Source organism: Panicum virgatum, unplaced genomic scaffold, assembly GCF_016808335.1.
Source record: "Panicum virgatum strain AP13 unplaced genomic scaffold, P.virgatum_v5 scaffold_1806, whole genome shotgun sequence".
Taxonomy (NCBI): domain Eukaryota; kingdom Viridiplantae; phylum Streptophyta; class Magnoliopsida; order Poales; family Poaceae; genus Panicum; species Panicum virgatum.
The window spans coordinates 68,059-88,766 of NW_024376278.1; positions in this window are offsets into that span (position 1 = coordinate 68,059).

The following is a 20,708-nucleotide window of genomic DNA, read 5'->3' on the forward strand; positions in this document are numbered from 1 at the left end:
AGCTAGCCCAAGGAAGGTATCACTCATCGGGGTCATTGCCGGCCGAAGACGGATTCCATTCTACGGACCAGCCAGTAGGCAAAGAGCAGGGCCAAGACAGACTAGCGAATCTGGTCCTCAAAACTCATACCTGAAAAAGGTTTCAACAGCAAGGCTGAGTATTCTAATACTCAGCAAGACTTAACCGTCAACGGATATACTTAGTCCACCTAGCTAGACTATGCATGGTTTTGTTGGATCTGGTTTTTCTTTTGCTAAAAAGCAATAAAGAGTAGGTCCTTACTTTCAAGTTTGAGCTTCCAAGATTCTAGTTGATTAACCATTCTATGTAAGCAACTACTCCTATTCAACCATGGTAGAATTTTAAGCAAATATCAAGATTGATCATAATAATGTTACCCTTACAAACTACTCCTATGAATTTCTAGGCATTTTAAAAGTTCACAGCAAAATTTAGAAAAACCTAACTAGACCTTACAAACTAGTCCCTAGTTTCTTGCGCTGAGACCCCTGGGATTCTAAAACAAATTGCAACGAGGCCCTTGGCCGGAGGTAGGACAAAGGGCAGGTGGGGTCGGCCGGTTTCTGGCGGTTTCTCTCGCCGGCGGTGAGGGGAATGGGGTGGAGGAGCAAGAGAGGACCGAGCTCTACCCGATGGTGGTCTTCTTGGGGCTCGGGGTGGCCGGATTGGGGGTTCCCCGCGGAGCAGTTGCTCCGGCGGCGACGGCCAGCGGCGGAGGTGGCGTTCCGATGAGGTAGAAGCGGCGTGGAGTGGTCGGGGAGCTTCACCGCGACATGAGGGAGCTATTGGTGGGGTCGATTTAGAGCGGGAAAAGGCGGAGGAGGGGGCTCGATGGTGAGCTCAGAGGGAGGCGGCGTTCTAGGGTTTCTAGGCAGGGAATTAGCGAGATAGTGAGTGGAACAGAATGAGAGGGTTCCACTGGTGCCGAGGCATGCGCTAGGAAGGGAACTGGGGCTCTGTCCCGAGCTCTCCACGGCGACGGCGAGGTGGCGGCCACGCAGATGGCCGGGGTGGCGTGGCGAAGACGAGGAAGCTCCAGCGCGAGGGGAAAAGGGCGGCGAGGAGCTCGGGCGTGACGCGTGGGTGCCACGGAGAGCAGGAGGTGGCCTGCGGCCCTCCACGGTGGCAGGAGGCGCCGCTCAGCGCCGGCGGCAGAGCAAGCAGAGGAGCAGGGAGGTGGAAGATGAAGGCTGGACTGGTTTGTAATTTCTGCAAAGCTTAGGGGCTCTACTGTAAAACAAAAATATCTCCTAAACTAGGGATCAAATGAAAAAGTGCCCAACATGAAAGTTGTTCAATTTTTCAAGATATACAACTTTGATGTTGTGTAAAAATTGATTTGACCAAAGGTTAAAGAGTTATTTTGAAAACATAGGAAGGATTTTGAATTTAATGGACTTTTGTCTTTTCCAATGCAAATTCAGTTTAATTTCAAACTAAAAAGCAAAATTTTCTGCCAAGCAATGATTACACTGAATTTTACAAATAAACCCTCCACAAAAGCAATATTTGCTCTCCCTATTCAAATTAAGTTATAGAAAGGACCCTGCATTAAATCATATTTACACAACTACCCTTAGATTTTTACAATAAGATCCTTTTTCAAGAAAAATAAGCACATGATGCATAAAATAAATGCAATTCTACTGTGCAGACACCAAGGGTGTCACATTCTTCACCCCTAAAAGGAATCTCGCCCCGAGATTACAGGAAGAAAAGGAATGGAAAGGTTTGATACCTGAATTTGTTCTAAGAAAGTCTGGGAAAGTTTCTTTGGAGAAAATTTTCAGTCTCCCAAGTGGCTTCTTCCTCAGTACGATGATTCCACTGGATTTTGTACATTTTATCTTTCTTCCTTCTAGTACTTCTTTCTTTGGTGTCAAGAATTTTGATTGGGTACTCAGCGTAAGATAAATCGGGTTCAATCTCGATATCTTGTGGTTCAAGAATCTCAGTGGGCACTTTGATGCACTTCTTAAGTTGAGATACATGAAAGACATCATGAATGGCGGCCAACTGAGAAGGAAGACGAATCCGGTAAGCAACTGGTCCACAAGTTTCGATGATTTCAAATGGTCCGATGTATCGGGGTGTCAATTTCCCTTTTATGCCGAAGCGTTGAACACCTCTAGTAGGAGATACTCGCAAATATACGAAATCCCCTATCTTGAATTGTAAAGGATCTCTTCTTTTGTCTGCATAACTTTTCTTTCTTGATTGGGCTACTTTAAGATTAGCCTGGATAACTTTGACTTTCTCTTCTGCCTCAGTAACTAGATCTGGCCCAAATATTTTGCGTTCTCCAGCTTGTGACCAACTCAAAGGAGTTCGACACCTTCGACCGTATAAAGCTTCAAATGGTTCCATTTGCAAGCTGGATTGATAACTGTTATTATATGAGAACTCTGCCAGTGCTAGGCACTTATCCCAGTTCTTGCCATATTGAATAGCACATGCCCTCAACATATCTTCAAGGATTTGATTGATTTGTTCGGTTTGCCCATCTGTTTGTGGATGATAAGCTGAACTACGAATCAATTTAGTTCCAAGGAATTCTTGCAATTGCTCCCAGAAACGTGCAATAAACTGAGCCCCACGATCAGAAATGATCGTCTTTGGAACTCCATGCAAACAGATAATCTGGTCGAGATATATCTCTGCATACTTCTTGGCAGAATAAGTTGTATTCACCGGAATAAAATGAGCGGTCTTGGTGAGTATGTCAACGATTACCCAAATAGAATCATGCTTCTGAGAAGTGTTGGGTAAGCCAACAATAAAATCCATACTGATGTCCTCCCATTTCCAGGATGGAATGGGTAAAGGTTGGAGAGTACCAGCTACTTTCAAGTGACTAGCCTTAACTCTTTGACAGACATCGTACTCAGATACATATTTGGCGATCTCTCTTTTCATTTGAGTCCACCAAAAATTTTGCTTAAGATCCTGGTACATCTTGGTATTACCGGGATGAATAGAAAACTTCGATAGATGTGCTTCTGTTATCGCCATAAATTAACAGGATTAATTTGTGGGCCGAAAGCAAGATGGGCTTAAAGCAGAAGATTGAAGAAGACTTGTAAATCGGCTCCTGCGTGGGCATCTGGGCCATATGGGCCATGTATCCTTAGATTTAGTTTAAGATTAGAGATAGAGTCCGATCGGGACAAGATTAGTTTAGATTGTTTCCCAAGTCTCCGGACTATAAATATGTACCCTATGTTATTCATGAAGGAGAGCGTCATCACGTCTCGCAAACAACAACTCTCGGCGCATCGCCACCCCTAATCCTAGGGTTTCATCCAAGTAAGCGCCATGCTGCCCTGATTGCTTCTTGCGATCAGGGCAGCGTTGTTCTTGCTTTACCTTGGTATTACTCGTACTGAAGCGTTTGTTATGGTGAGTAATGCTAGTTATCTTGATGTTCGTAGCATGGCTTTTAGCAGATCTATTGTGCTTCGTTGCTTATCATCTACGAATATCATATTGTCTCTGTGCAGTCACGTTTTCAATCTTATGCTAGTTCTTGTCGCATAGAATTAGCTGCACAGAGGCAACACCCTGCTTCTTTTATGTCTAGTAGATCTAATCTGTTATGGTTTGCTCTTGTCTTAAGAGTTGGCGCAATATCTGCTAGGTTAGGCCTTGCAAACGGATTGGATGATCCGGTGGTGTAGTAGATGCTTTATCTTAGCCTTGATAGGGATTGTTCCGTGAATCGGCTCTTGCTAGTTCTTAGGCCTCTGTTTTGGGTTATGGTTTAGTTGTCTGTTATGTTCATTAGGCCTAGTCACGTGTAGGATGTTCCGATCTAGCAGTGAGGCTTTTACCATCGTGGATTAGATTAATTAGATTTAATTGAAGCAGCTTTATAGTCATTTGCTTTATTCATCAATATCTGGATAGACACAGATCCAAATCTGACACCGGGACTCGATCGGCTCTTTAAAGCCGATGCAAGAGTCGTCCCGGGGAGCCGACCACGGCTCGGACTTACGTTTACACGTGTCTTTGTATGCAGGAAATTGTTTGGAGCACGTTCGCACCCTCCTGATCGGGTATAGGTCAGGTGGCACGCCGGGCTTTCCACATAATCTCCGGGCGCGTGACGGAATTGCGGGCCATCGACGAGGGAGCAGTGCCTGCCAGCGCCCCGGCGACCTCCCAGCTCTTTGTGTTGCCCGTCGCTGCTCGCCGGTGGGTTTCGACCGACAACAGCTTCATCAAGGATTTGTTTTCTAAGCTGGTGATCCTTGGGTACCACCAGACGAAATTCAAACCACAAAACTCCTTTATGATCAACATGGAAACATTTGTACTTTGCTTCTCCCTGGGTTAGCTTTTCCTTAATAATTTTGATACCTTCATAATTGTGCCATGATGATGCTATCATGAAGTGTAGGCTCGACAGCTATATGGTTCAGACTTCCTTGAGGTATCATTTCTAGATTTAGTTTCATCATTTCCTGGCATAGAGTTTCGTTGAATGGCTCTACAAATAGACAATGGCATTGTGACTTGCGGCTGAGTGCATCTGCAACGACATTAGCCTTTCCTGGATGATAGTGCACTTCTATATCATAATTCTTTATCAATTCTAGCCAATGTCTCTGTCTCATGTTGAGATCTGCTTGGGTGAAGATTTACTTGAGGCTCTTATGGTCAGTATAAATGTTACAATGAGTTCCCATAAGATGATGTCTCCAGAGCTTAAGAGCATGAATAACAGCTGCTAACTCCAGATCATGTGTTGGATAATTCTTCTCATGATTCCGGAGAGCTCTTGATGCATACGCGATCACCCGGTTGTCTTTGATAAGTACACAACCAAGTCCCGTACCAGAAGCATCACAATAGACATCAAAAGGTTTGGTACTGTCCGGTGTAGCCAACACTGGAACAGTAGTCAATCGTGCTTTGAGAGTTTGAAAGGCTTCTTCACATTTATCATCCCAAACAAATTTCACTCCTTTCTTTAATAACTCCGTCATAGGCTTGGCTATTCTGGAGAAATCAGGAATGAATCGACGATAGTATCCAGCTAAACTGAGAAAACTGCGAATCTGATGGACTGAAGTAGGAGGTTCCCAATCCATCACTTCTTGCACTTTAGTTGGATCAACCGATATACCTTCACTGGAGATAGTATGGCCTAAAAATTTCACACTATCCAGCCAAAATTCACACTTGGAGAATTTGGCATAAAGATGATGATCTCATAATCGCTGAAGAATGATACGTAAATGCTGAGCATGATCTTCTTTATTCTTGGAGTAGATCAAAATGTCATCGATCAACACCATAACAAATTTATCAAGCTCCGGCATGAATACTAAATTCATCAGGTACATAAAATATGCCGGGGCATTGGTAAGACCAAAAGACATAACCAGATACTCATAAAGTCCATATCTGGTCGAGGAAGCTGTTTTCGGAATATCACAGGGCTTGATTTTTATTTGATGGTAGCCAGAACGAAGATCGATCTTAGAGAAAACCTTGGCTCCAGCTAACTGATCAAACAGGATATCAATGCAGGGAAGAGGATACTTATTTTTAATAGTAACCGCATTGAGTGGTCGATAATCAACACATAGCCTCAAACTGTTGTCCTTCTTCTTCACAAATAGGGCTGGACATCCCCATGGTGAAGCACTTGGACGTATAAAACCCTTGTCAAGAAGGTCTTGAAGTTGGATTTTCAATTCTGCCAACTCATTTGGAGGCATACGGTATGACCTCTTAGAAATAGGGGCGGTATCGGGTTGAAGCTCGATAACAAACTCGATATCTCTATTAGGGGGCATTCCAGGTAAATCATCTGGAAATACATCCGCATACTCACACACAACAGGAATATCTTCAATCTTAACTTCTTTTATGGTATAGGCACAAGAGTTGAAGCACTCTCGTTGTGGTAGATAGAGTATGGTGGCTCCTTGATATGGTGAATCTATCTCGATAGCTTGGGAAGAGATATCTAACAGTACTTTATGTCTAGTCATCCAATCCATGCCCAGAATAACATCCATGCCTTCTAAGTTCAATAAGATCAAATCTGTCTTTATCAATTTGCTACCCAACTTAATTGGCACATGTCTAATAATTTGATTGGAAGCTATCTTCCCACCAGGGGTTGCTATCATGAAAGATCCCTTAGTATGACAAAAATCCAATCCTATTCTTGCTCCAAATTTGGCACTTATAAAACTATGAGTTGCACCAGAATCAAATAATATGACTGCGGGTTTATTGTGAATAGAGAAAGTACCCGATATGACTAGTGCTCCATCGGGAAGCTCTGCAAGAGTAGTGAAATTAACTCGCCCCTGTCGGACTTGCACCATTTGCTTCTTGCCCTTGCCCTTGCTGTTCTGATTCGAGTTATGCCCTGGATAAGACTTCTTGGGTTGCAGGTAATTCTTGGCAAAATGGTCAGTACTACCGCAATTAAAGCATCGATTGTTGCCATTCCCACGATTGAATTGTGGGGTATTTGACCTTGGGCCAAACTGCTGCTGCTGCTGAAAGACTGGAGGTCTGAATCCTCCCTGTTGCTGAGGTGGCCTAAAAACAAACCGGCCCATTGGGGCATTTCTCTGTGGAGCTCTTGGTGGAGTATTCTGCACCAGACGAAACTTTGGTGGCTAAGCACTCGGGGGTCCTGTTGGTGCCTTTCGCTTCTTCTCGGCGCGGTGTGCTGCGATACAATCTTCTTGAGTAATGGCCATATTGACCAGCTCATTATAAGTATTTGGCTGAACAAGGTTCAGGCGTTCCTTGAGCTTGGTGTTGAGGCCACGATGGAAACGATCGCGCTTCTTGGCGTCAGTATCCGCATGATGGCCCGCGTACTGGCACAGATGATTGAAGGCCTGTGCATACTGAAGAACAGTGTGGGTTCATTGATTCAAAGCCAAGAATTCATTCAACTTTCTCTCAATCAATCCCTCAGGAATATGATGTGTCCGAAAAGCATTCCGGAATTCCTCCCAAGAGATAACATGTCCAACAGGCTCCATAGCACAATAGTGATCCCACCAAATACGAGCGGTGCCACAAAGCTGTTGGGCGGCAAACTGTGCCTTGTTCGCATCAGCACAAGGTACTGCTAGCAAGGCAAACTTGGACTCAATAGTACGGAGCCAAGCATCGGCGTCCAAAGGTTCATCAATTCGGCTGAACAGCGGAGGTTGGGTGCCAAACAATTCCTGGTAACCCGCTGGTTGTGCATAACGTCCTCCATGTTGCTGGCATGGCGGATTCTGCTACCCTTGGACCAGCTGACGAAGCAATTCGGTTTGCATGGCCATTAGCTCGGCCAGATTCGGTGGTGGTGGCGGTGGCTGCTGAGATCCACTACCAGTTTCATGGCCGAAGCCTTCAGGCGATCCACTAGTATGACCAACCATCTGTATTTATGGAAGACATCTATTAGATACATCATTCTTGATCCCAAAATTAATGGTATGTGCAATGATCATACATTGGACAGCAAAAATCAAATCAAATCAGCAGAATTAACAAAATGCGGTGTAACACAATATGCATAACACATATTTGTTCAACCAACATAACTCAGAATTGGTCAGCTGTTAGATGACTTCATACTCTTTCATTTCGATATGCATCAAACAGCCTAGAAATGCACCGATGAAGAGATAAGAATTTGGCAAGCAGAAAGATCAAGATTTCCAAACTGGTAGCCACGACTATATTACATCCAAAGTAGTCTTTATATTACAAGCCTAGCATCACGCTTCCTTACCACATATGCTACAACAAGTGGGACTCCTTTCTAGGGCTATTTTACAACATTTCCTTCCCTATTTACATATACTACAATAGGAAAATCACATGCTATCTAGGACAAGCCTAAGGTGCCTAGAAGTCGTCGAGGTTGCCCACAGAGGAAGCACTGCCGGAGGAAGAGTCATCCGGCTGAGGGTTAGGCTCGGCAAGCGCGTGCTCTGAATCTATCTCTAAGACTCCCTCCATCACCTCTGGGTCTTCTTCTTCTGCTGCAGGCTCGGCTGGAACAACTGGGGGTATTGGCTGCTCATGGAGCATACCAATATGGGCCATAGCATCATCCAGATCCACTTGGAGCTCATGAACCTACTCCTGAAGAAAACCAATCACCATGTTGCGCTACACTATCTCAGCACCATGCTCCAGAACCTGAAGCTCAAACTATGGAATGGCGTGATCTCTCCGAGCAACAGCCTCGTTAAGCCCCTGAATTTGAGTGTCTCTCAAACTAAGACCTCGCTGGAAAGTCTAGGGCAAGTCCATCACCTGATCCATGTGCCTCTGCTGAAGAATCTGATAGTGGGACTGGGCATTCATATACCTGATCACTGCCTGGATAGTCTCCTCAGCTACGTCTCCAACTAAGTGTCCAAAGTGGGTGGTCCTGAAGAGCCACTCTGCGTTGCCAGCACTGACTGCCGGAAACAAGCCAATAGGATAAGCGGCTACTTCATTGGGATGATGCTCACAGAAGGTAGTGATAGCTTTGAGAGCTGCTGTCTCAAAAGCGTCCACAAGACAATATCCAACCACCTCAATCTCAATAGGTGGCCAAGCCAAGGTGGGGTGCTGAGGAATGGTCATGGTGACTCTGCTCTTCTGAACTCCATCCTTAGAAAACTGTCGTCCCTTGTACCGGGGTGGGTCTGGGTAGTGGAAAACACAGAGCGTATCCCACAAAATCCTAGGAAAGCCCTCCCAGTACAGGCAATCAGTATGAGCACATCCATCCTCACCCCAAAAGACATTGTGACAGTCCACCATCTGAATCAAAAAGGATTCAAATGTGAGTTATATGCTTATCTCAAGACTTCTCAAATAAAGCTTTTTAAGAAGACTGCGGAAAAATGTGATTCTGATTCAAAGAATTATATGGTTTCACCAATTTCAGAAAGTAACAAACCCCCAAGTGGTACTGGTTCATCATTTGAGATTCTATGGAACGAAAAGATCATTATAACATCGTGATGGGCTAAGGATGAAGGCATGACTCAAATCCATCTTTTCATCCAAGGAAATCTAAATGTTTCAACAAACATGCCCCTAATATCAAGCTTTAACTCAACTTATGGGTTAAGCATACTAATACATATCCATGAAGATCCACACTAGAAATCCCTTAAAAGGACTCATGTAACAATTTCAAATTCTAGGAATCAAATCAAACATCATCAAACCAAGCATGCACGGCCTATTCGTTCCTCACAAGGTAAACAATTACCAACTATTGTTGGGCTTACGCGGTTAGTACGGTGGCATAACATCAATACGTCTCTCCCTATTATATCTAGTCGATAAATTCTAACCGTTCTTAACTTATCAAATCGCGGTTAGTGTACCTGCAGAAGATGGACAGAACATATATATGTATATGCATTGAACCTTTCATGCCAGCACTCATGAAAGTGTTCCCATACATTACCGCTCACTATAGAAGCCGCAGCCATACAATTTCCGCCGTATGGCCAACGTTAACATACGCCACTGAGATAGTGTATTCATAATTTCCTTTACTCCCAATATAATCGACCGAGGGTCAGTATATTGGCAGCAGCTCAAGTAGGCCACTGCTTGAGCGCAGCGTTCGGTTCGCATTGCCGACGGGAAGGTCAGACTCCCTCAGCTGACTGAGTACACTTTACTTCCAATATAGTCAACTAATAGTTGGTATATTTGGAGTACCTCAAGTAAGCCACTGCTTGAGGGCAGCGTTCGGCTCGCATCACCGACGGGAAGGTCAGACTCCCTCAGCTGACTGAGGATCCTTACCTTCTTACCTTAGCGTAGATGTGTCATTACAGAAATTAAGGGTTGCTTGTGAGTATGGTTTGACAATAATGTAAAGTGCTAGAAGTCAGATATAATAAACCATACATAGATAGCCACCTAGTAACTCCCGTAAATTCCCTAGGACTTTACGTTTTATGCATAACCCTTAACGAAACCAATGTAGTTTTTAGAAATACCTTGTTGGTCAAATTTTATACGGAAATTGATTTTTAAGGTTCTAACACCTATGGTGTACACTTGTAGCTCTGATACCAGCTGTGGCAGAACCACTTGAATTATCCCGGCTCAAGTGCGCTGGCCATCACCATAAGGGCAACACCGACACAAACGCACTTCAAACGGAACAATTCTTGGTCTGTCGGGTAACGTCCCGATACAACCACCGGTTCTCGGATCGAACAAGCATACCCTGCATGAAGGCGAGTCCAGAGATATTAAAACCATACATATTTTACAACACATGCATAGTAGTTATTACCCAAGTTCAAAGTAATATTATAGGTCCAAACTTAGTAAAACAATTATACAAGCCATAAGTTTAACGTTCAGAGTTTAAGCAGCGGAAAGAAAACACGATGGATACAACACGTCGCAAAAGTATACCAAGCTAGCCCAAGCAAGGTATCACTCATCGGGGTCATTGCCGCCCGAAGACGGATCCCATTCTACGGACCAGCCAGTAGGCAAAGAGCAGGGCCAAGACAGACTAGCGATCTGGTCCTCAAAACTCATACCTGAAAAAAGTTTCAATAGCAAGGCTGAATATTCTAATACTCAGCAAGACTTAACCGTCAACGGATATACTTAGTCCACCTAGCTAGACTATGCAGGGTTTTGTAGGCTCTGGTATTTCTTTTGCTGAAAAGCAATAAAGAGTAGGTCCTTACTTTCAAGTTTTCGCTTCCAAGATTCTAGTTGATTAACCATTCTATGTAAGCAACTACTCCTATTCAACTATGGTAGAACTTTAAGCAAACATCAAGATTGATCATAATAATGTTACTCTTATTACTCTGTGTGGCAAAGGGATCAAGCAGTCCCAAACCATGAGAAGCGGACGATTCGAATCGAATTTGTTAACCTGGTCAGGCAGACCAAACACACACGTTTGGAACACCGTCGGGTCGTTCCCAAACAACCGTTACCTTTCATTCCGACCTGTGGATAGGGTCACTCTCCCCGACTACAGGGCACCATCTTCCTCCCTGTAGCCGTGGTGTTGCGCAACATAAACATAAATAAAAACCTATCTCTAAGAGAGAGTGAAAGGTATATCCACTCACTGGTCCGATCGGCTTCTAGGCTTACCGCGTACCATATTTACGGCGTGTGGCTAGTACGTTCAAATACTTAACCACCGCAACCACACACCGCAACCTTAGCAAGTTTATCAACACAGACGGGGTCTCACACAAGGTCATGATATCGAACACGACCTCGTCCGTCGTCCTTATATTGATAGCAGAAAGTAAACCATCAATTCCTATAGAGCTCGCGAGTGACAGGCAATCACTCGACTTTTACCGGTCCTATAAGCTTAGCAATTATTCGAACTCAGGTCTAGTGTTCAGTACATAGGTTCCTAGTATCATGCATCTAGGGTTTCAATTCAAATCCTAATAATTGTAAATGCACAAGTAAGTAATAACGATAAATTGTAATAATTTGAAATACTGGGTTATGTCCGGGGCTTGCCTTCGCGATAGTCGCTAACTAGATTAGCCTTGGGCTCTTCCGGACTTTGGTCCGGGGCTTCGGTCATTATAGTGGTGTTCACCTGGGCTTCTGGATCACCTTCTTCAGACTCCGGGATTATCTCGTACGTCCCGTCCGCTAGAGCAGTCGTATCTATATGTGATGCAAGAACAGTATTACACAAACACACTTCACGATAAAGTTGTAGTCCAACATTTAGCAAACAAACATTCATATGGGCAAGCATTTATAGGGTAGTTATTTAACAATGATTACTACACAAAACAACAAGATCAACTTCACAAAACAGTTTGATTAAACTTACAAAGTAAGTGTTAGTTAGTTTATATACCATACAAATCATGGTTTGTAGAGAATTGAGTAACTCAGTACAAATACAGTATCTAACTTCAGTAAAATTACTTCAAATAGTAAATACAGAGAGCAATCTACCCTGCAAAATTCATTCCATTTCATGCCACCAATTAATCAGAATAAAATAGTTATTCAGACTACACCTAGAGCAAGATCAAATTCTACAGAACAAACTACAGCACTTATGAAGTTTAAAATTTTTCAGAACAGGCTTCACATGATTATGAACACCTCATAAATGTTTCAAAATTTATCTAGGCCTAAAACTGAAGTAATAATTTTGACAAAATTAAACCACATGTGATAAAACTAATTAGTACAAGAATTATATAGTGTTTCTAGATCCTAAATTTTACAGAACTGAACATATGACCAAAATAGAGTTACACAAAACTTATCAGAATTTTATAAGTAAGGAAACTATTTACCATAATTAAAGCCTACTTAATTAGCATTAAATAAAAGAAATAGACAAACAGATCGAAAACTGCTAAAACGTGGGCAACAGCAAGGTTTTAGTAACATGTAAGCATGGAAAAAGTTTCACAGTCAGAAATCTAATATTTCTACCAGCACAAATATATTAGCATAACTAGTAGATTAAGGAATCTTGAAACTTTGACCTAGTTAATGATGTCAAAAAGGCTTCAAAATTTTTCCAAGTACTAGTAACACTGTAAGGCACAATCAAGCCAAAAATCACAGACAGTTACTGAGTAGAACTCCTAGAACAATTAAAGCCTATTTATTCTATTCTTTTTCTTGGATTAAAAAGAAAACCAAAACTGAAGATGTGTATGTAACAAAACTTATAAATCTTCTAACAAGGATTCCAAAACATTTGGATTTGTATTTTTCTATTTTTTCTATGAATTTCTAGGCATTTTCAAAGTTCACAGCAAAATTTAGAAAAACCTAACTAGACCTTACAAACTAGTCCCTGGTTTCTTGCGCTGAGACCCCTGGGATTCTAAAACAAATTACAATGAGGCCATTGGACGGAGGTAGGAGAAAGGGCAGGTGGGGCCGGCCGGTTTCCGGCGGTTTCTCTCGCCGGCGGCGAGGGGAATGGGGTGGAGGAGCAAGAGAGGACCGAGCTCTACCCGATGGTGGTCTTCTTGGGGCTCGGGGTGGCCGGATTGGGGGTTCCCCGCGGAGCAGTTGCTCCGGCGGTGACGGCCAGCGGCGGAGGCGGCGTTCCGATGAGGTAGAAGCGGTGTGGAGTGCTCGAGGAGCTTCACCGCGACAAGAGGGAGCTATTGGTGGGGTCGATTTAGGGCGGGAAAAGGCGGAGGATGGGGCTTGACGGTGAGCTCAGAGGGAGGCGGCGACCATGGAGGCGGCGTTCTGGGGTTTCCAGGCAGGGAATTGGCGAGAGAGTGAGTGGAACAGTATGAGAGGGTTCCCCTAGTGCTGAGGCATGCGCTAGGAAGGGAACTGGGGCTCTGTCCCAAGCTCTCTACGGCGACGGCGAGGTGGCGGCCGCGCGGATGGCCGGGGTGGCGTGGCGAAGACGGGGAAGCTCTAGCGCGAGGGGAAAAGGGCGGCGAGGAGCTCGGGCGCGATGTGTGGGTGCCACGGAGAGCAGGAGGTGGCCTGTGGCCCTCCACGGTGGCGGGCGGCGCCCCTCAGCGCCGGCGGCAGAGCAAGCAGAGGAGGAGGGAGGTGGAAGATGAAGGCTGGACTGGTTTGTAATTTCTACAAAGCTTAGGGGCTCTATTGTAAAACAAAACTATCTCCTAAACTAGGGCTCAAATGAAAAAGTGCCCAACATGAAAGTTGTTCAATTTTTCAAGATATACAACTTTGATGTTGTGCAAAAATTGATTTGACCAAAGGTTAAAGAGTTATTTTGAAAACATAGGAAGGATTTTGAATTTAATGGACTTTTGTCTTTTCCAATGCAAATTCAGTTTAATTTCAAACTAAAAAGCAAAATTTTCTGCCAAGCAATGATTACACTGAATTTTACAAATAAACCCTCCACAAAAGCAATATTTGCTCTCCCTATTCAAATTAAGTTATAGAAAGGACCTTGCATTAAATCATATTTACACAACTACCCTTAGATTTTTACAATAAGATCCTTTTTCAAGCAAAATAAGCACATGATGCATAAAATAAATGCAATTCTACTGTGCAGACACCTAGGGTGTCACACCCGGGTCCATTGGTGGCTGGGACTAATGTGGAGGACCAAATACCCTTTCCGTTGTAGTGGTTTGTGGTTTCTTATATCATGTTTTCATTTTAGGACTTCTGTGGTAGCGCATAGTGAACTTTGCATAAAAATTAAAATGAAAGGAAACAATTTTCATTTTATTGCAAAGAGTCTTGAATCACAGTGGTTAATAGTTAGACAATCAACTATAATAAAGGTGGAAGATGCCTCACAGAATAAACATGTTGTCAATACCAATTCACTATCTCTCTCCCATTATGCCAAGGACTTGAACATGACGCCGCTGCAAAGAATTGAGATTAGAAAGCCTGAACTACTAGGGTGCAATGAAGAGACCAACACTACTACAAAATTCTATTTACCGAGGCGCTTGAAAAAAGCCTCGGAGGCGGGCGGTCTGGCGGCTCGCCTAGGTTAACCCGTGCCGGGCTGCCGGCCGTACAACCGCCTCGGTTAAAACACCTCAGTTAATAACCATTAACTGAGGTGGTTGATTATTAACCGAGGCGGACTAGGCGGTCTGGGCGGTCTGTCCTAAATCAACCGCCTCAGTTAATGGTGATTAACCGAGGCGTTTCCTTTATGTTTCCCGTCTCGGTTAAGTTCATTATATATAGCAGCCCACCCCTCTTCTTCCTCCCCATGGCTCCTCCTCCATTTTTGGGTGTTTTGACCTCAAAACAACCAAAATTAACCATCTTAGAGGGGGGAGATTTTGCCTTTGGATTTGGTGAGGGAGGACACCACTAAAGGTTGATTTCTGACTCCTCCAACTCTCATCTCCTCTCTTTTACATGATTTTGGTCTAGATCTAGATCTAAATGGAGGTGAGAGAAAACCGGATCCGGATCTAGATCTGCGTATTTGGCACTATTTTCTCGTTGTGTGCAAGGTCTCATTCATGGACAAGGCTGAGTGGATGTACAAGATTCTCATTGGGGCCCGAAGATGCAGAGATTTTTGAGAACCTTGCTAACCGTATGGACCAAGATGATGTCTTGTTTGGGAATCCGATGTGGCTTGAGAATTTCAAGGAGATGAAGCAGGCGGCAATTGATCTGCTGTATAAGTACTGTCCGAAGCAAAGGACGGCATTACGTTTTAACCTCCAATTGCTGATGTTGAAGTCTCGCCATGGGTGGTCCGACACTAGCTTTAATGACATGTTGCGTATGCTTGCTGACACATACCCAGAGGGTAACAAGGTGCCCGCCAATGCCTATCGAGCGAAGAAGATGATCCGGCCAGTGTCGATGAAGTTTAAAAAGTTCCATGCATGCACTAACCACTGTATCCTGTATCGGGGCAAGTATGAGAACTTGCATAGCTGTCCGCACTACGGCGCGAGTCAGTACAAGAGGAATGCCGGTTGTTGCGCATACGTGGATGATGAGGGACCCAAGAGTTGGGAGAAGAAGAAGAAGACGGCCAAGCAGATCCCGGTTCTTGAGGACGAGGAAGAAGAAGGCTACGTACAGAGGAAAAGTCCTGCCCTGTCAGTGTGGTACCTCCCTGCGATCGATCGCTTGCGTGCGCTATTCGGTAACCTAGAGGATGCCAAGCTGATGTCGTGGCATGCATCGGCAGAACGTATCAAGGGCGATAGCAAGCTACGACACCCCACCGATGGCAAGCAGTGGAAGAGTTTCAATGCCAAGTTCACGAAGGAGTTTGGTGACGAAGCGAGGAATGTCAGGATCGCACTAAGTACGGATGGGATGAATCCCTTCGGTGACCTCAGTAGTTCCCACAGCACTTGGCCGGTCATCCTGACTATCTACAACCTACCTCCCTATCTATGCCAGAAGCGTAGGTATATTTTACTAACCATACTTATTTCTGGTCCAAAGCAACCAGGCAATGATATAGATGTGTTCCTGGAGCCACTCATGGAGGACATGAAGATGCTATGGGAAGATGGGGTGAAAATGATGGATGCGTCCGTAAAGAAGGAGTTCACTCTAAAATCCATCATCTTTGTCACCATCACCGATTACCCTGGCCTTTTTGCACTATCGGGGCAGGTCAAAGGGAAGTCAAGTTATGTAGTGTGCATTGATGGTACCTGCTACACTTATCTTACTGGATCGAAGAAATTGGTGTACATTAGGCATAGGCGATTCCTCAGCAAAAAGCATAGGTACTGGGATCCTTCGATGAATCAGTTCTTTGACAAAGATCCCGAGCCTCAAATTAATGAGCAGAGAAGACGAGTTATGGGAAAAATGTGTTTGAAATGGTGAATGGCATAAACATAGAGTTCGGGAAAAAGAAAAAATCTAAGGGAGATGGGACCACAGCAAAGAAGAAGAGGAAGCGGGATCAGATGGAGGAGAAACAACCACCTGTCACCCTAGTACCTTTCAAGAAGCAGTCATGTTTCTTCAAGTACTTGTCGTACTAGAAGGAGCTAGATACGCCCCATGCCGTCGACTGCACTCACCTTTCGAAGAATGTCTTTGAAAGCAGAGCCGGAATCCTTCTGGACATCAAGACTAAGATGAAGGATGGTCTAAAGTCACACTAGGATCTTGTGAACCTGAACATTAGGCCTGAACTTCATACGACTTTGGCGGCGCAGAGCAGGAAAGTGGACCTCCCGGGCGCGTGCTATAACCTCACAACTGATGAGAAGAGAGCCGTGTGCCTGTGGCTTAGGGCTGTGAAGGTGCCGACCGGTTTCTCTTCCAACATCAAGAGTCTGGTCTCTATGAAGGACCTCACATTAACCAGCTTCAACGCACATGACTGCCACATCATGCTCACGGTGTTCCTCCCAATTGTCATCAGGGCAATCGGTCCAGAGTACGTGAAGATGGTCATCACACGCCTCGGTTACTTCTTCAACTGGATCACACAAAAGGTCATTGATGAAGCTGAGCTGCCAGGCATGAAACAATTCATCGTAGAGACAATTTGCCAGCTCGAGATGTGCTTCCCGCTGTCTTTCTTCGATATTATGCCGCACCTGATGATGCACATGGTTGATCAGATATAGGACCTTGGGCCTCTATACCTGCACCAGATGTGGATGTATGAGAGGTTCATGTCGACATTGAATAGATATGTCTATAACCGTGCTTACCCAGAGGGCTCTATGATCGAGGCATACACAACAGAGGAGGCCATTAACTGCTGCACCAAATACATCCGGGATGGAAATGCAATTGGGTTGCCCATCCATCCGCACGAAGGCAGAACCTCAGGGATGGGGTGCACTGGGAGGAAAGTACGCACCGATGTAGAAGATGAAATGGTGCAAGAAGCTCATCACAACGCCCTTAATCAGTTAGTTGTCAAGGATAAGTGGGTTGAGAAGCACCTGGAAGAGCTCCGTCGTGGTCGCGACGGACGCATAGAGGCATGGGTACAGAGACAGCACAAGATCAATTTCATGACATGGATCAAACAACAGGGCATACCTCGCAATCGTGATGCGGCGGAATTGTGGCTTGCGTACGGTCTGTCTTCCCAAATCACCTCGTGGCAAGGATACGACATCAATATATACAGGTTCCACACGAAAGAGAAGGATAAGAAGTGCATAGCACAAAACAGTGGGGTTCAATATGAGGGCATCGATAAGGCCACTAGGGACACCAAGGCATACTTTGTGTAGATTGAGCAGATATGGGAACTTGACTACGGCGGTGAACTATAGATACCCATCTTCCAATGCCAAGGGGTAAAGCCGAATGCGGTTGTCGTGGACGAGTAAGGGCTAACCACCGTGGAGCATGGAAGTGTCGGGTACAAAGATGATCAGTGGGTACTAGCAAACTGTGTCGCTCAGGAAGCCTACTACCCGAAGCCCAGAGATTCCAAAAAACATGTTGTTGTATCAGGAAAGCAGAGGATCGTGAGAGCTAATGGAGTGCAGAGCCCCGAGAAACACGACTACACGGAGTTCTCACTCTTTACTGATCATCCACGCAAGATCAAGCAAGTCGAGTACCGTGTCAACAAGACCAAGATCAAGCCTTGGTGCCGCTCGGACGGTGAGAAGAAGACAGTGGTTGCGTCGACGCCAAAATGATATGCATTGTACACAACATTTTGTAACTTATTATTGCAATGGAATCCAAATGTATGCCTTTACATTTGTTGGAAATATACGCATTTCTTCACTCGGAAACGTTTGGCCAGGATTACAAATTAAAATCAAGATTTAGAGCTATGTTTGAACACTATTTGTTCAGAGGAAATTTTGAAAACGTTAGAGGACAAATCAGCAAAAGTTGCTGAAACAGAAACGGTAGAGAATTTTAAAACTCACAACATTGCTTTTTTGACATTTTGTAGTCCAGTGGAAAAACTTGTAGAAAATGCATTACAAGTTCAAGTTGAGGAAAAAACTTAACCGAGGCGGGCTTCATAAAATAACCGCCTCGGTTAATATTAACCGAGGTGGTCCGTGTGCTCCGCCTGCCCCGGTTAATGTTTGCCTATATAACCCCCCTGCCGGCCAGTTTCAAATCTCGCTGCGACGCCGTTTCGTCCCCGAAGGGCTGCCGCCGCGCGAGACAACCCTAGCGCCATCCCCGCACCGCCACCCGCGCCGCCACCTCTGCGCCGCCACTCCTGCACCGCCCTAATAATATTAAAGAAGTAAAATTTCTCTCCACCAATTTTTCTTGTCCACCTTCCTCTAATTGCCCGGAAAGTGGAGATTTTCTTCCTCTAATCGCGTTGAGAAGCAATATGTATTGTTTAATCATGGAATTCCGGGAGTATAAAAAAATGAAGCAATGCACACAGTTACATGTAAAAAGCATACATTTACTAGGCTTAGCTTTTTGAGAGGATTCTTACCTTCAATCCTGGATTCGTTACCCTTTGGTAATCAAATTCAACTTCTGGGATGCGAGAAATCTTGTGGCCATCCTACCCCTTGCATCTCTTAACCAGCCTTGGATAGTCTCTAATGGACAGTCTCTTCAAAGTGGTAAGGTTCCATATGCTTTCAGGAAAACATGCCAGCTTGGGCAGGGACCAGATGAATAATTCTTCAAGGGCAATGAGCTGCCCAGCCATTCCGGCAGTATCTCCAGGTTGGGTAAATACAAAAGTAGCCCTCTGAGAGAGGGGAACCAGCATAGACTGGCCTCCGGCAAGGACAATAATGAGTTGTCGTATGCCAAAGACATTCAATTCCTCAAGGATGGAAAGGTGTTGAAGTCAACCACGGCGGGGTCACGGTGTGCCACCGACAGGGGAGAGGGCGCCGCCACATTAGGACGGTAGAAGCTAGGCCCTAGGTGTTGGGTCGCGGTGAGCCGCCTTGGATGGAGGGGTGTCAGCCACCACACGGGTACCATCCATCTCGAATCTGTAAGGAAAATGGCCTCATTAAGCCATTGTTTTGTGATTTTGGTGATTGAGTAACAACGCAATCAATGGGACTAATGCGTTTATCAAGTAAACATTAATAGATCCCAGGGATGAAGCAAAAAGGCCAAGCAAAGCAAAACACGAAGAAAGAACACAAAGAAACCCTGAATTGGACGAGTTCTACAAGAATCAGTTGTATCGGTTGAACCGGTGAGCCAGCACCGGTCTATCCGGTGGGGCTCGGATGCACCGGTGCCCTAGCACCGGAGCAAGTTGCAGTGCTGGTGCCAGCAAGCCGTGTGGCACCGGATGCACCGGTGGTGCCAAGATGTTGCACTGGTGCAAGCATCATGTCATGCATCAGACAGCATGTCAAGTGGCCTGGACGAAGTTCTTCAGCACCGGATGAACCGGTGGTACACCGGAAGAAGCATCGGTGCAATTCCGGGACAGTTGCAAGGAAGAGAAGCTGCACCGGATGAACCGGTGACAAAGCACCGGTCTATCTGGTGATGCCACATCAGACTGGCAGAGACCCAACGGCAACCCATTGCACAGAGTGACTGGATGCACCGGTGCTATGCCTTCGGATACACCGGTGCATACGCAGAAAGGTGGCCAACGGCTCTAAACGGCTACTTCGACTTGGAGGCCTATATATATGCCATCCCCCGGCCTTTTGGAGTTTGCTGGAGTTACTACAAGTCTCATACACACCCAAGAACATCTCCAAGCCATCCAAGAGCTTAGTGTTCATATCTTTAGCCCTTAGCACACTTTGAGAGTGTTGTGTAAAGGATTAGCTCTTAGTGAGTGAGTTTGCAAGGCCTTGAGCCCTTGTGCTGTGGTTCTCTTGTGAACCAAAAGAAGATTCGGTGCGCTGGCACCTTGGAGCTTGAAGGCTCGCCGGCAACGTCATCGACCCTTCGACTTGGTGTGGAGCGGCGACGACATCCTTTGTGCGGGGGACGTGGAGACCCCCATCCTTAGTGGAAAAACTCCTTAGTGGAACCCGGGATCAAGGTGACTGTGATTGTGTTCACGGAAGAGACTTGATTGCCGAGTAGCAATACTCTAAGTGAGTGCTACAACAATGTGGATGTAGGTGTGCCTTTGTGGCTAACCTAACCACGGGATAAACACCCGCGTCAAGAGTTTACTTCTCTCTATCCCGCTCTTTAAGCTTCCGCATTTCATATTAGTAATATTTGTGCCTTTACTTTCATAGAGTAGTTTCTTGATAAGAAAGGCTATAGGTTGCTAAAGTCTTTTGGGATAGGG